Here is a 17172-nt window from a genome sequence, read left to right on the forward strand (position 1 = left end):
GTATGTGTACATAAGTGGGTTTCAGATATGATTACCACTGTTGTGTCTTTATTCCTGACGCAGGGTCTTAGGAACTGGGTTGTGCTTTGACAAAGGAAGTTTCCACTGCACAAGTGGTTTTTCAAATATGAATGGCACATTGGATATTCTGGACACTGTTGTGCATTCTCCCAGGTGGTCCTCAGATGGGTTCTTTCCTTTGCTATTCCCATGCTGTGTGTAATTTTCTGCGTAGACTCAAAGAGGACAAGCATGGGGGAGCTCAGCTGCATTCTGCTGTGTGTACACAAGGTGGCAGCAAAGCCCATAGTTGAGTGTATTGATTCTGTGGAATGAGGAGAACTCTGGGATTTGTGGCCCATGGACAGCAAGGTTAAAATTGACGTAGAGTGCCCTAGACATCTGTTCTTTCCTGTGGGGTGGGGGATGTCCCATTTGGCTTTGCAAGTGGAAGGGGTTTGTCTCTTTGTCTGGGATGACTCTACTGGGAGCTTGTGAATCCCTGTGCTCAGATGCATTCTGCTGGGTGTCCACAAGAGGGAAGCACCAGTGTGGGACTAAGGCTCCATGGGTCACGTGCCCTGAGGCACTGGGCTACGAGAGTGGAGACAGTGTTTCTGGGTGTGCCCCAAGAGCATGGCCAGCCTAGCGCAAGCAGGCAGTGTCCTAAGGGCGTGTCCAGACAGGAGATGTGTGGGTCGTGTTGGCAGAAACAGGGCCTTCAGAGGAAGACAGACAGTCCCAGGGGGCGAGTCTAAGAGCCCGTGCCCACTGAGCCTGAGGGAAGGGCCCAGTGTGTATTCATAGAGAACATCACCCTCAGGGGCGTGAACCAAGTGTGTATTCATAGAGAACATAACCCTCAGGGGCGTGAAACAAGAGCTGGCCAATGAGAACAGAGGAGGAGTTGCGAGGGCAGGACTCAGAGAGCAGCCTTCTGAAGGAAGCCCACCAATGGGAGCTCAAAGCTGGCCTTAAAAGGCTGGGCGTCTTTCCAGGAAGTGCGAAGCAGGGTTCAGCCCAGGGCCCTGCCTTGCAGAAGTTGTCCAGTGCGCATGTGTATAATACCGTTTGTGCCTGTGCCTCTGTGGAATTGTCTGTCACTGTGAGAGTGTGTGTTTGTGTGTGTTTGTGTGTGTGTCGTGTGTGTGTGTGTGAGGGATATAGAGGGAACAACAGAATCACTGTGGCAAAGGTTATTTTGTGCAAAACACTTGGCACATTCTGATTTACATCTCAATATTGACACCATTGTAGCTCTCCTTGGCCCTTGGTCACTTTTTTTTTCTTTTCAGATGTAAAGACACTGAAGAGAGAGAGGTTTTTGCCCTGAGGCTTCCAAAATGAACTAGCAGCTGCCCTGTGTGTGTTGCCAGACTAGGAAATTTGTGGTGCGTGTCCATGTGGAGAGTCTCCTAGATGAGTTCCTTCTCGAGCCTTTTTTGCTTGGTCCCGCTGGAGCTGCATCTAGCTAATGATTTGCAGATTTTACTCCTTTGGACAATTCTTTTCCTGATGCACAGTTTCTCTCCAGGTGTTAGCCATCAATTGTCTGAATGTCATATCTAATCCATTGTAGAAAATTACTACATCAGTGTCTTTCTCTCTCTCTCTCTCTCTCTCTCTCTCTCTCTCTCTCTATATATATATATATATATATATATATATATATATATATATATATATATAACATGTAGAGGTCTGAAAATATATTTTAGCTAGAGACCTGCACAGCTCAGGATTAGGGTAGTAATGCAGATACACATGGCCCTTCTGAACCACAGTCATGAGAGACATCTCACATAGCCATTCGTATACCTCTTGTCACTCTACAAATCTCTCTCAGCAGTAACTACAGCTGCCAAATATGTACTTCCCTCTTGCTCTTTTTCTCCACAGATCCTATCCCAAAACTTTAAATAAAATAAGAAATAGACATATTTCCGTTCCCTGCACACAGGACAGGCTGAGGCTGGACCAGGGAGTTGCAATATGCCAGCCTGCATCTTGGCTGGAGCATCACTAAAATTACTTCCAATTTGGAGAGGCAAGGGAAGTTTTGGAGAGTGGGCTGCAGGGCAAGTGTTGTTTCTCAGAGTGGGTTAAGACCTAGATGTTCTAAGTGTAACCTTTCCTCACAAACATAAAATAGCAATGCTACTTGTAAGAAGTATGCATGGGCAAGGAGGGTTTGTCTTCAGTGCTCTGGCACTGATCAACCTAGGGCCAGAATTTCTGTCCTTTTCAGTCACTGTCATTCTGTCTCTCTGACTGTCTATGCGTGCCTCCTTCTCTAGACCCTTCGTGGAAGTCAGTGCATGCATCGTGAATTCGGTCTTCCTGGTGTTGAAATTTTCCTTTCTTTGCCATTTGGATTATTTAGTCTCTTGCATATGGCGTAGTACAGAGGGGAACTGAGGAGACAGTGTTCCTGCTGCAGTTAACAGGCATATGTCCATCTCCAGCTGTAGCTGTCCAGGCCCTCTGAGCTTGACTCCTATTCTCCAGGGCCCTGTGGCTGACACTCAGTCTTAATGCAGCCCTCCTCAATTTCCTGCACTGCATCCTTGTCCTTATTCCATGAGAGCTCAGGTCAAGAGAAGTGAAACTCTATCCCCCTGGAACACACATTGTGCTTTCCCTCTATTGGGCCAAATGTAAAGGATCTGTGGTACCGATGGCCACACCAGTGCCCAAGTGGTAACAGGTATTTCCAATTGGCTTCATTAGCAGCAGCCAGGCCCTCAGGTGAGGTGCAGGGCTGTGATCTCCACTGGAAGCTCCGAATTCAGCCAATGGAGTCATCCATCTTTCTTTTGTCTCTCCATAGCAAGGGCCCAGGGAGTTTGTGCTTCCTGCAAGCAGAGCGACTTTGTATGGGACACTCATGCATGCGTACTTCTGGGAATCTCTCTGAGTGTGATGAGTGGACACCAGTACACCATGATCAGGGATTGTGAGGCCACAGCAGCAATTGCCTTAGCTGGACCCAAATGGTAGGTTTAAGTGGCCGGGTTCATCCACTATTGTTTGGTCAAACAAATTTCCCATCTATGTTGAAACACAGCTCTTTCTGGGTTCTTTCCACGCTAGTAATCTGCTGCCCTGAGCAGTGGACTGAGAGCCTGGAGGCTGAGTAGGAGCCAAATATGACTGGACAGGCTTATGCCCCTGAATTCTAAAGGTGCCCCAGCTACCCCATTGGCAGTGTTTGGATAATAGTGAGGCATGGGATTGAATGGGGAAATCAGGAGAGCTAGACATGAGAGTCCCTTTGCATATGCATTCTTCCTTAGCCAGAATCTGGGCTAGCTGGCTTGCCCTGACCAGCTAGGTTCTCTGCACATACGTTGAAGGTGAGGCTGGCTACCTTGACACCCATGCTGTGAGACTACTATAGTTGAGCTCAGAGCACACACAGATACACACTGACAGACAGACAGACAGACACACACACACATTAATGTCAGGTCTGGTAGTACAGCATATGGTGAAGGCTGGGGCTGTCTGGGTTCTGTGGCCATGAGAGCTGCTGCCTTACAATCTCTACAAGCCAGGTTAGAACCTGTCATCAATGAACACAGTTTAGGAGGTTTTTAAATTCTGGTCTCTTTCCAACTCATGCATTTCTCTTCTCGCCTTCTCTGTCTGTAACTCTCACATGCTCTCATACACTCTGTCTTCACTCACTTATATTTTACTTATATACTTATTTTACTGACAGGCCCAGATATACAAAGAGAGTTACCAGAGCACTGCTGAGCTCTGGTTTGTTGTGTTGGCGATTTCTCCTAGGCTACTGGAGCCTCAGTTTGTATGTCTTTCTGACACAAGCCATATTCTGTCTCCTCATTTCCATGCCAGTATCACTCAGAGTTTATAATAAAGATATACATATATATATACATATATATTTATATATATGTCATTTTTAGAATTGTTGACCTATGTATTTGACCTTAATTCAGAATTACACATTTATAACAGCCTAGTTTTTCAGAAATAATTGGCGATATAGTTGGAGCAGGATTCAATACAATTATAAACAATAGAAGCTTCCAGTAGCATTTCTAATCATGTTTTTTTAACTTTTTAAAAAATATTTATTTTATTTATTTATTCCTTTTGTTGCCCTTGTTGTTTTTTTATTGTTGTAAGTTGTCATTGTTGGATAGGACAGAGAGAAATGGAGAGAGGAGGGGAAGACAGAGAGGAGGAGAGAAAGATAGACACCTGCAGACCTGCTTCACCACCTGTGAAGCGACTCCCCTGCAGGTGGGGAGCCAGGGCTCGAGCCGGGATCCTTATGCCAGTCCTTGTGCTTTGCGCCACCTGCGCTTAATCGGCTGTGCTACAGCCCGACTCCTTCTAATCGTGTTTCTATCAGCATCCTTATTGTAATTATCATAGCCCAGAACTTCCCTCCTTTTTCTAGTGTAAGCTACAATACGTATGTGTTTGTTTTCTTTTTCCGGAAATCTTAATTTCCTTGGACCCTGAAGGGTTAGGGAATTTTTGAAGCAGCCCTCTGTTTCTCAGCATATGGTTTCTATGTTTCTGCTGTAATCAGGTCTTGTGGTTTTTGTTTTCATTTTTTTTTATTTTTTCAAGTCCTCCTAAATCATCCCCATTTATTTTCATATTTATTTATTTAGTCAGGTATCACATGAGGGTCATTTCTTCTGCTTGATAGATTTTCTCTTATAATTGAAGGGAACTCTTGACGCACAATGCATTTCCTGTGGCAAATACTACACACATATGGTGAAGGCTTGGGTTGTCTGGGGTCTGTGGGCATTAGAGCTGCTGCCTTACAATCTCTACAACCCACGTTTGAAGCTGTCATGAAAGAAGACAGTCTAGGGGGTTTTTGACTTCTGGTCTATTTCCAACTCCTCTATTTCTTTTCTCTCCTTCTTCTCTGAATCTCACAGGCTCTCACTCACTCTGTCTGCACTCAGTAATATTTTACTTATATCCTTATTTTATTGACAGGCCCAGATATACAAAGAGAGTTGCCAGAGCACTGCTGAGCTCTGGCTTGTTTTGTTGGTGATTTTACCTAGGCTACTGGAGCCTCAGCTTTGTAAGTCTCTCTGACACAAGCCATATTCTGTCTCCTCATATCCATGGCAGTATCTCTCAGACTTTATAATAAAGATATACATCCATACATATATAAATATACATATATATCTGCCATTTTTAGAATTGTCTACCTATGGTTTTCCTGTGGTTTTTATTATTTTTTTATTTTTTCAAATCCTCCTAGATCATCACCATATATTTGCATATTTATTTATATATTGTTGCTGAGGAGTTATTCTGATGCAGTCTCCGCCCCCAGGTTTTTCTATACCCAGCAAAATCCTAGATTGCCCCCTTTCAACCAATCCTGGCCCTACATGTCACCCCTGGTTGTCGCCCAATAAAAAGCCCCCTCACCCCCCCTCTCTCTGGGCTCTCAGCTCTCCCTCTCTGAGGTCTGGCTCCCTGTTTTCCCCCCGTCGTCAGATAGTGGGGACGGTCATTGCCTGCTGGCTCCACGTGGTCTGAATCAACCCCCCATCCTATAATAAAGATTTGTGTACCCCTTTGCTCTGGACGTCTGCTCTCTTCTCTGAGGTACAGCACGACACCAGACCACCACAACAACATCTGGCGCCCATCGTGTTCCGTAGCCACACCATGCCCGGCTTGAGGTCTCCGAAACCGCCCAGACACAGGTAAGTGGCATCCGCCCACTTCTGTGGCCCTGTGTTTCCCTCCACCATGGGAAATTTCTCATTTTCTGAGGAGGTGTCCCAGTCATTATCTCTTGACTTGGGACAGATTCGCGCTGTCATTAAGGGTTTAATTTTCGCTACCCCTTGGATTTTTTTAACTGTGGTCGCCTATTTCAAGATATATAAAATGTGGTATGCCATAAGAATAAGTGACCTTGAGGCTGAGGTAGGAGAGTTAAATAACATGTGCTTAAGACTTAGACATCCTAAGCGATCAGTGGCTAAACCCAAGAATTCCATTCCCACAGACACGCACACGTGTTAGGATGCTCCTCCTCTGACCCCGCCCCCTTCCATCCCGGTTTCAGCTCTGCATGAATTTTCTGCGTCCCTGAACCCGCCCCCGACACCTGACTCCCGGGTTTCAGTTCCGCCTGATGTTTCTGCCTCCCTGAACCCCCCCGGCCCCTGCCTCCCCAGTTTCAGCTCCGCCTGCAACTACCGTTTTCCTGACCCTGCCCCCAGCCCCTGCTGCCGCGGTTTCAGCTCCACCTGAGGTTTCTGCGACCCTGAACCCCCCTGTCCCTGCTGCCCGGGTTTCAGCTCTGCCTGCAGCTTCCGTGTTCCTGACCCTGCCCCTATCCCCTGCCGCCCTGGTTTCAGCTCTGTCTGAGGCTTCCTCGTCCCTGACCCCGCCCCCTGCTGATACGTCACCATTAAGGGACCTAGTGGCTGAGATACGAGAGCTAAAGGATCTTTTTTTCAGCATTTAAGGATTTTAAACAATGTGCAGTCCACCCCGGGAGCTCAGTCCCCGGAAATATGCGTTTAGTCTCCCCTGCAGCCACTACAGCAGTTTGTTCGGCACTTTCCACTTCTGTAGCTCCCTCTCCCGTGCCATCGGACCAAATCCACACATTCCAGGTAAACTTGGCCCCTTCTAAACAAAACCCTCACCATGGCAGCAATATTCCTCTAAAAACCTTAGAACAATCAGACAAGCAGTCAGGGAGGACGGAATGCAGTCTCCATGGACCAAGTACGTCTTGAGGAGTTTTTACCAGCATTTAAATACACCACAAGACTGGAAATATCTGGCTCGTGCTGCACTCCCAGACCCACTCTATCTTCAGTGGCAGGATTGCTTCCGCGATGATTGCTCTAGGCAATCGCAGGAAAATAGTAACAAACAGGTAGAATGGAATTCCGATGCTTTGTTTGGAGCAGGAGCTTATGAATCTGGAGCTCAGCAGGCATAAGCCAGGTTTCCAACCGATTATTTTGAACAGGTACGCATCTGTGCAACACAAGCATGGGAAAGGGTTTCCACACCAGATGTAGATCCGTCAGCTCCCATTAACTCTTTTCACCAAGGCTCTGATGAATCATCAGCGAGCTTCATCTCAAAGGTGAAGAGAAGCTTAGAGAGAAAGGTTTATAATCCTGACGTCCGCACACTACTCCTGCACTCTATTGTCTGGGTAGGCATGACACCACAGTTCCGTCAGGTATGCCTTAATCTTAAAGACCTACACCCAGATAATTGGATTCTAGCGACACAGGAACTTACATCAGGCAATTATGGGTAACCTGCTATGACGCAGGTCTATTCAGTTGCCCCACGTAAGCAAAACGGGGCCTGCTTTCAGGACGGTGGCCAAGGACATTGGCGTAACCAATGTCCTGATAAGTTGCGACCACGCCGCCAGTCAGGGAAACCACGCCTCCAGCCAGAGCAACCCCGCTTTCAGTCAGGGAGCCAGATACCACGTACTGTTTGTCCAAAATGTCATAAGGGGTTTCATTGGAAGAGAGATTGTTGGTCCCAATTTCATAAAGATGGTTCGCCCCTGAATGGTACAAATTCGGGGCCTGAGATTTTGTGGACCACTCCTGTTTTAGAACAAGGTCACCCTTCTATGACAGTAAAGATTGGCAATATTCCTTTTAAATTTTTGATTGACATGGGGTCAGCAATGACGATTTTAAGGCAAGAAGAGGTTCCCCAAGATTGGGAACTCATCCCTAGGCCCAGTTTATATGGAATAGGAGGGATGACGAGAGCATTTTGCACACGAGACTCCCTTATGTGGAAAGACCCAGAAGGATCTACGGGACACTTCCACCATTTGGTAGCTAATATTAGCACCAACTTCCTGGGCAGGGATCATCTGAAATGTCTTAATATTAGGATATCCACAGATGCCTCTGCAGAGTGTAAAACTCATTCCCGCGATACCAGGTCTATTCAGCACGCCCAATACTAAATGCCACTGTTCATAGCCAAACACCCCGCTTAAGCTGGCTTTCTAATGAGCCTGTCTGGGTGGAACAGTGGCCTTTACCTAGGGATAAGCTAAAAATTTTAAAAGAGCTCGTCTGAGAGCAGTTGTCCTTGGGACACATTCATCATTCTCGAAGCCCATGGAATACTCCTGTCTTTGTGATTAAAAAGCACTCGGAAAAATGGTGCCTCCATCAAGATCTCCATGCAGTAAATAAAACCATGCAGGTCTGGGGCTCCCCCCAAAAGGGTTTGCCTCTTGATTCTGCAATTCCCACGGGAATTCCAGTCATAGCTATTGATATACAATATTGTTTTTTCTCTATCCCCTTGCATCCGCGAGATTGTAAATGTTTTGCTTTCTCTGTTCCGTCTATTAATAAGGCCAGCCCTGCTGATAGATTTGAATGGGTGGTGCTGCCCCAGGGTATGGCCAATAGTCCTACAATTTGTCAGGAGGCTGTTAAATCTGTTAAATCTCTCCTTGTCCCATATATTCATAAGGGCCTTAATATTTTTCATTATACAGGTGATATTTTAATATGGGGAAAATCAGATACAGATCTCTATGCCTTACGTGATTTTCTCACTCTTGCTTTAAAGAAAAGCAGCCTTAATGTAGCCCCTAAGAAGATACAGCTAATCCCTCCAATATACTTCCTAGGTTCAGAGATTTCTCTAACTCAAATTCGTCCCTTAAAACCTAATGTTACCTTCCCTTCTAACCTTACTCTTGCTTCTTTACAAAGTTTTCTAGGAAATTTAAATTGGCTTAGGAAGTATCTCTATCTGCCCACAAGCTGCCTCCAACCACTGTTTGACCTGTTGAAAGGAAACAAGCAGCCCTCTTCAAAACATAAGTTAACTCCTGAGGCCTCCTTGGCACTGGAAAGGGTTAATCAGGCCCTCTAGGACATGCACCTTGTTCGATTTTCCCCTTCCTCTCCGGTAAACCTTCTAATCTTTAACTCCACCCCCACAATAGTAGGGGCACTGTGGCAAGACCATGGGGTTCTCGAATGGCTTCACATGCCAGTAGGAGGAGCTCCAAGACTCCTCACTGAGATAGACGCATTAGCATTCATGGTTCGCCAAGGGAGAAATAGGTCTGTGCAGGTCTTAGGGAAAGAACCGGATTTAATCATTCTGCCCTTTTCTTTCACAGATACAGAGTGGCTTATACGCCATCATTCCCGCTTTGCCATAAGCTTCTTGGGGTTTCCAGGATAAATAGATAACCATTTTCCTTCTAATAAATTGATAGCTTCTTTACCTCTTCTGCCTCTACTAGCACCTAAACTTTTCTCTCAGGATCCCATTCCCTCTGCTCCTACAATCTTTACTGATGGTGGAAAAAGGGGACCTGCTGCTCTTATATATTACCCAGACAAACAATCTCCTAAACCTCTCTTTACTGAGCTTCCTGATAATTCCCCTCAGTACAAAGAACTTTATGCTATTTTTCTTGCACTAAAAGCTGTACCAGAATCCTTCAACCTTTTTTCTGACAGTGTGTATACTGTTAACTTACTTCCATGGCTTGCTCGTTCTTATGTGAAAATTGATGACAACCCACTTTCCCCTCTCTTGATTCAAATCACCTCTGTGCTCTGTTCTCAACCACCGTATATTCAACACCTTCGTTCCCTCTTCCTGGTTCCCTGTCCGAAGGGAATGCTGCAGTTGACCGCCTTGCCTTCATGGGAACTTTCCCAGTCTCTGTCTCTGATCCTGCTAATTTTCATTCTCTAACCCATGTTAATCTTAAATGCCTTCGAGCTCGATTCGCTGATGTTCCTGTACCACAGTTAAAACATATCCTCGCTACATGCTCTTCTTGTGCAAGTCTCATAAAGACACATGCTATCCAGACCCTTGGGGTTAACCCCTGAGGTTTAAAAGCTAATGCTATTTGGCAAATTGATGTCACCCACATATCAAACTTTGGCAAAAAAAATATGTGTTTGTCTCAATTGATACCTTTTCTAAATTAATGTGGGCTACAGCTCAGACAGGATAAAGTGCTAAAAAGCTTGTAAGCCATATGCTCTCTTGTTTTGCTGTTATGGGGGTCACATTATTTTTGAAAACAGACAATATACCTATGTTTACAAGCAAACAATTTAAAGATTTTTGTTCCCTCTGGAATATTACTCATACCACGGGCATTCCCTACAATCCACAGGGACAAGGCATTGTCGAGAGGGCCCATCAAACTCTGAAGGCTCAACTAAAGAAAGACAAAGGAGGAACATATCCCCCCAATATCCAGCTAGAAAAAGCCTTAACTATGTTAAATCTCTTTAGTATTTACAATAACTTGGCCTTACCCCCTATTATTCTTCACTGGCAAATACCATCTACCCTCCCATCTATTAAGGTCAAATGGAGAGACCCACTCGATAAAATTTGGAAAGGGCCTGACCCATTATTGACCATGGGAAGGGGTTTTTCATGCATTTTCCCTCAAAATTTCTCTTAACCTGTCTGGGTTCCTGCCCGCCATGTCCGACAATACCCGCAGGATGGCGCTGTTATTCCTGAAGAACAAGAAATACTACAAGAGGACCAGATGCAGGATACATCCCAGGACCCATAATATGACATGGCAGAACCTACAATATCTGGCTCACAGAGACCTCTCTCCTACCCTTTCCCTGTATGTCTTATGTTATTACTGGCCAGCTGTTTTTGTGAGTGAGTGTATTGAATGATAAAAAAAACACTTTTTTGCATGACCCATCTGCTTGTAGTACTCTAAAAGGTAATTGGCTTTATATAAAAATGCTTGACACAGACAAAGTTTCTGGAGACGTCCAGAAACATTCCAAATTTTTTTCTTTCTCCCTCTTTTGAATTTTATATATAGTTTTGGTATATATGTAAGTGTTTAGTCTTAAACTGTGTGACTAATGACAGATTTAATTTGTTTTTAAATAATGTGTTTTTATAACAAAAGTTCTTTTTCCTCCAGTTTGTTATAACTAAATGTTTATGGGTATGTCTCAAGTTTGGTAACACTAAATTAACGGTCAAAAGTGTAACCCTACAGCTACACTTTTACCAGACAAGGTAAAAATTAATTTGTTAAGGTAACTTACTATTTAGGTAAAAGTCTAAAAGTTCAATGTGACTATTCATTCCCAAAACTAAACTATATAAATTTTATATACATGACACCTTTGAAGAGCCCCCAATGGTGCCCTGTAAACTATCATTTGGAAATTAATCCACAACAGATCTGGCATCAATCTGGCACTGTAAACATTAAAATCATTGTCACGAATATGCGTTAACTCTGTAAGCAATTTGTGTCTGTTTAAAATACATATTTTAGCTAAAATTGGTCTCAAGATCCTGCGGTAGAGGCTGCTACAGGAGGTCACATTATATGACCTTTAAATAAAATCATAAAGAGATTCTAAACCAATTATAATCATCGAGGTATCAACTATAACAAACCTATAACTTGTTACAAGTTCAAATTAACCACGAGAAGCAGATTGTTTGTGTTTCTTTCACAGGAATCCCGGAAAAACCATCTGAACCCCTGCACCCCCTGATGTCACCCACTAGACGGCAGGACTACCATGGCACCCCCCCAAAACCCTAGATGTCACTCAACGCGATCTGAAAAACCTGATACACAGACTCCAAGGACAGAACTTTCTTCATGCCTGGTTACTGTTCCTGCTTCTGACCTGCTTGTTACGTGTTGTCAGTTCCAGCTGGATATCTACAGAAAAGCAACATTCCAGCGTCTGACCTCCATCATGCAGCATTGCATCCTCTGCCAATTCTTCCCCTAACCATCTACTTCGGACTGAGACTTGTATCGGACTTTCTGACATACCCTATATACATTTTACACGATTTTGAAGCAGCTTATTTCCCTTCACGCTGCTGGTTTTTCATAGACTGATCCTGAGTAATTCATAGACTTTACTGACTATTGCCTTGAGGACTATACAATGCCAAATAGCCCCTCTGTTTGGTGGGTCATGCCTCCCGCCTCCCCCTCATTATGTACCCTTGCCCCTTTCCCCACCCAAGCAGGGAATGTTCCTTTACACACCAATCCTTCCCTTCACACCACACTGCCTTTTACTTCTCCCCTACTTGTCCCTTCCTATATTGTTATATCATTTAGGCTTATGCCCAAAAGGTTTCTGCCCCATGATAGTCTTTTACAGACTTTGTACATCTTATGCAATAACTAGATAGAAATATAGAAAATATGTAGAGATATTGTGAAGAGATGGTTGAGCAGGCTGCGCTTAAACCTATGAGACGAGTCTCTTCAGGTAAGTCTCTCTTTCTAAAGAGGGGTTGAGCACAGGAGGACGCATAAATCTCACAAGGTTTGCAGCCATTTAAGCCTTCCATCCTCCACAGAAAGTCCTACATCTTCCCACCTGAGCATGGCATTCCTGTAAAACATTTAAGCCTGCTCCATTCCATTTTTCTTTACTGTGACCATTTAGATATAAAGGGATAGGAGGAGATGTTGCTGAGGAGTTATTCTGATGCAGTCTCCGCCCCCAGGTTTTTCTACGCCCCACAAAATCCTAGAGTGCCCCCTTTCAACCAATCCTGGCCCTACACGTCACCCCTGGTTGTCGCCCAATAAAAAGCCCCCTCATCCCCCCCTCTCTCAGGGCTCTCAGCTCTCCCTTTCTGAGGTCTGGCTCCTGCTCTCCCCCCGTGGTCAGATAGTGGGGACAGCCATTGTCGGCTGGCTCCACGTGGTCTGAACCAAACCCCCCATCCTATAATAAAGATTTGTGTACCCATTTGCTCTGGAAGTCCGCTCTCTTCTCTGCGGTGCAGCCCAAAAACAGACCACCACAACAACAATATATTTAGTCTGATATCACATAAGGGGTCATTTATTCTGCCTGATAGATTTTCTCTTATAATTGAAGGGAACTTTAGACACACAATACATTTCCTTTTGCAGATACTACACACTACTACAACTACTACTGCACTGTTTTTGACAGTGACATCCAATGCACAATGGATTAGTATTACATGGATCAAAGAATGTTCCCTATTTAACCTACAATGTTTTTATCCTCACAAATATTTATTCTGTTCTTTCATGGGGGAGGAATGGTATACAGTCAACAGTTACATGTAATATTGGTATGGGGGTAATTTTTCCCACTTTCCCTGTATTTATGTACGTCATTTGTAACTTTCTTATTGAGGAGAAGGAAACAGTCATATATTGAGAGAGCAGGGCCCAAGAAGGAAAAGAGACAGAGAGACAGCTGCGGCTCTGATTTGCCACTAGCCCAGCTTTTCCCTAATTGGGTAAGTGGTGACCAGGGGCTCAAAATGGGTTCTTGGGCTTCCACATAGTTCTCTGGCATTCTTGCTTAGCCAGACAATGGGCTAGCTGGCTTGCCCTGACCATCTAGGTTCTCTGTAAATAAGTTGCAGGTGAGGCTGGCTACCTTGACACCCATGCTCTGAGACTACTACAGGTGAGCTCTGAGCACACACAGACACACACACACAGACAGACAGACACACACACACATTGCTGTCAGGTCTGGTAGTACAGCATATGGTGAAGACTGGGGCTGTCTGGGGTCTGTGGGCATGAGAGCTACAGCCATTCCTATACATCTTATCAGTCTACAAATCTCTCTCAGCACAAACTACCGCTGCCAAATGACCTACATCCCTCTTGCTCTTTTTCTCCACCGAGTCCTATCCCAAAACTGTAAGTCAAAGAAGAAATAAACATAGTGCAGTCCTGTCTTGTGCATAAACACAGGACAGTCTGAGGCTGGACCAGGGAGATGCAATACGCCAACCTGCTTCTTTCTATGTTCCTACTGTAATCAGGTCTTCTTGTGGTTTTTATTTTCATTATTTTTATTTTTTCAAGTCCTCCTAAATCATCCCCATTTATTTGCATATTTATTTATTCAGTCAGGTATCACATGAGTGTCCTTTCTTCTGTTTGATATATTTTCTCTTATAATTGAAGGGAACTCTTGACGCCCAATGCATTTCCTGGGGCAAATACTACACACATATAGTGAAGGCCTGGGTTGTCTGGGGTCTGTGGGCATTAGACCTGCTGCCTTACAATCTCTACAACACAGGTTTGAACCTGTCATGAATGAACACAGTCTAGGGGGGGTTTTACTTCTGGTCTATTTCCAACTCCTCTATTTCTTTTCTCTCCTTCTCAGTCTCTGACTCTCACAGGCTCTCACTCACTCTGTCTGCACTCAGTAATATTTTACTAATATCCTTATTTAATTGACAGGCCCAGATATACAAAGAGAGTTGCCAGAGCACTGTTGAGCTCTGGCTTGTTTTGTTGGTGATTTCACCTAGGCTACTGGAGCCTCAGCTTTGTAAGTCTCTCTGACACAAGCCATAATCTTTCTCCTCATATCCATGGCAGTATCTCTCAGACTTTATAATAAAGATATACATCAATATACATATATAAATACACATATACATCTGTCATTTTTAGAATTGTCGACCTATGGTCTACCTGTGGTTTTTATTATTTTTTAATTTTTTCAAAGCCTCCTAGATCATCCCCATTTATTTGCATATTTATTTATATATTTAGTCCGATATCACAGGAAGGGTCATTTCTTCTGCCTAATAGATTTTCTCTTATAATTGAAGGGAACTTTGGACACACAATACATTTCCTTTTGCAGATACTACACACTACTACAACTACTACTGCACTGTTTTTGACAGTGACATATAATGCACAATGGATTAGTATTGCAAGACTCTAAAGAATGTTCCCTATTCAACCTACAATATTTTTAACCTCAAAAAAATTATCCTGCTCTTTCTTGGGGGATGAATGGTTTACAGTCAACAGTTACATGTAATAGTGGCTAAGGGGGTAATTTTTCCCACTTTCCCTGTATTTCTGTACATCATTTGTAACTTTGCTATTGAGGAGAAGGAAGCAGTCATAAATTGAGAGAGCAGGGTCAAAGCAGGAAGAGAGACAGAGAGACAGCTGAACCTATGATTTGCCACTAGCCCAGCTTTTCCCTAATTGGGTAAGTGATGACCAGGGGCTCAAAATGGGGTCTTGGGCTTCCACATAGTTCTCTGGCATTCTTTCTTATGCAGAATCTGGACTATCTGGCTTGCCCTGACCATCTAGGTTGTGCTTTCCCTCTATTAAGCCAAAAGTAAAGGATCTGTGGTACTGATGGCCACACCAGTGTCAAGATTTTCCACGCAAAACGGAAGCTTCCAGGGTTCTGAAGAGGGTGATTTGATGGCTGTGAAATGTCTTTTCCAAGTGCGTCATGGGGTTGTCAAATCCTTTTGAAACCTGAAGTTCTTTCTTGTATCTAGGGAATATTCTCACCTCTGGCCCGAAGGCCCTCCCAACTAAGTGCACAGCTATCCCGGGCTCAGGAGGTCTGCCAGCCTGCTAGCTCCTGGAGGCATTCCTGAGTATGTCCTCCGGCCCCAAGTGGTAACAGGTGTTTCCAATTGCCTTTATTAGCATCAGCCAGGCCCATTGGCAGTGTTTTGATGATAGTGAGGCATTGGATTCAATGGGGAACTCAGGAGAGCGAGACATGAGAGTCCCTTTGCATATGCACTCTTGCTTAGCCAGAATCCGGGCTAGCTGACTTGCGCTGACTAGCTATGTTCTCTGTACATAAGTTGCAGGTGAGGCTGGCTACCTTGCCACCCATGCTCTGAGACTACTATGGGTGAGCTCTGAGCACACACAGAAACACACAGTCAGACAGATAGACAGACACCCACACACATTACTGTCAGGTCTGGTAGTACCCCATATGGTGAAGGCGGGGGCTGTCTGGGCTCTGAGGGCATGAGATCTGCTGCCATACAATCTCTTAACGCACGGTATGAAACTGTCATCAATGAACACAGTGTAGGAGGTTTTTGAATTCTGAGACACAGAAGAGGGAGAGGTTTTAGCCCTGAGGCTTGCACTGGGAACTAGCAGCTGTCCTGTGTGTGTTGCAAGACTAGGAAACTTGTGGTTCCTGTCCATGTGGAGAGTCTCCTGGATGAGTTCCTTCTAGAGCCTTTTTCGATCGGTCCCACAGGAGCTGCATATAGCTAATGTATTGGAGATTTTACTCCTTTGGACAATTCTTTTCCTGATGCACAGTTTCTCTCCAGGTTTTAGCAATCAATTGTCTGAATGTCATATCGAATCCATTGTATAAAATGACTACATCAGTCTCTCTCTCTCTCTCTCTCTCTCTATATATATATATATATATATATATATATATATATATATATATATATGTAACTTGTATATGTCTGAAAATATTTTTTAGCTAGAGACCTGCACAGCTCTGGATTAGTGTAGTAAAGTGGATACACCTGGCCCTTCTGAGCCACAGTCATGAGAGACATCTCACAGAGCCATTCATATACCTCTTATCACTCTACAAATCTTTCTCAGCACAAACTACCGCTGGCAAATCATCTACTTCACTCTTGCTCTATTTGTCCAAGAGTCCTATCCCAAAATTGTAAATCAAAGAAGAAATAGACATAGTGCAGTTCCCTGAACACAGGACAGTCTGAGGCTGGACCAGGGAGATGCAATATGGCAGCATGCATCTTGGCTGGAGCATCATGAAGACTACTTCCAAATTGGAGAGGCGAGGGCAGTTTTTGGAGAGTGGGCTGCAGGCCAAGTGTTGCTTCTCAGAGTGGGGTAAGACCTAGATGTTCTAAGTGTAACCTTTCCTCACTAACATAAAATAACAATGGCACCTGTAAGAAGTATGCATGAGCATGGAGAATTTGTCTTCAGTGCTCTGGCACTGATCAACAGAGGTCCAGAAATTCTGTCCTTTTCAGTCACTGTCATTCTGTCTCTCTGACTGTCTCTATGTGCCTTCTTCACTGGGCCCTTACGAGAAGTCAGTGCTTGCATCATTAACTCGGTATTCCTGGTGTTGAAATTTTCCTTTCTTTGCCCTTTGGATTATTTAATCTCGTGCATATGGTGTCGTACAGAGGGGAACTGAGGAGACAGTGATCCTACTGCAGGTAACAGGCATGTGTCCATCTCCAGCTGCAGCTGTCCAGGTCCTCTGTGATTGACTCCCATTCTCAAGGGCCCTGAGGCTGACACTCAGCCTAAATGCAGAC

The sequence above is a fragment of the Erinaceus europaeus genome (genome assembly GCF_950295315.1).
Source record: "Erinaceus europaeus chromosome 6 unlocalized genomic scaffold, mEriEur2.1 SUPER_6_unloc_35, whole genome shotgun sequence".
NCBI lineage: Eukaryota > Metazoa > Chordata > Mammalia > Eulipotyphla > Erinaceidae > Erinaceus > Erinaceus europaeus.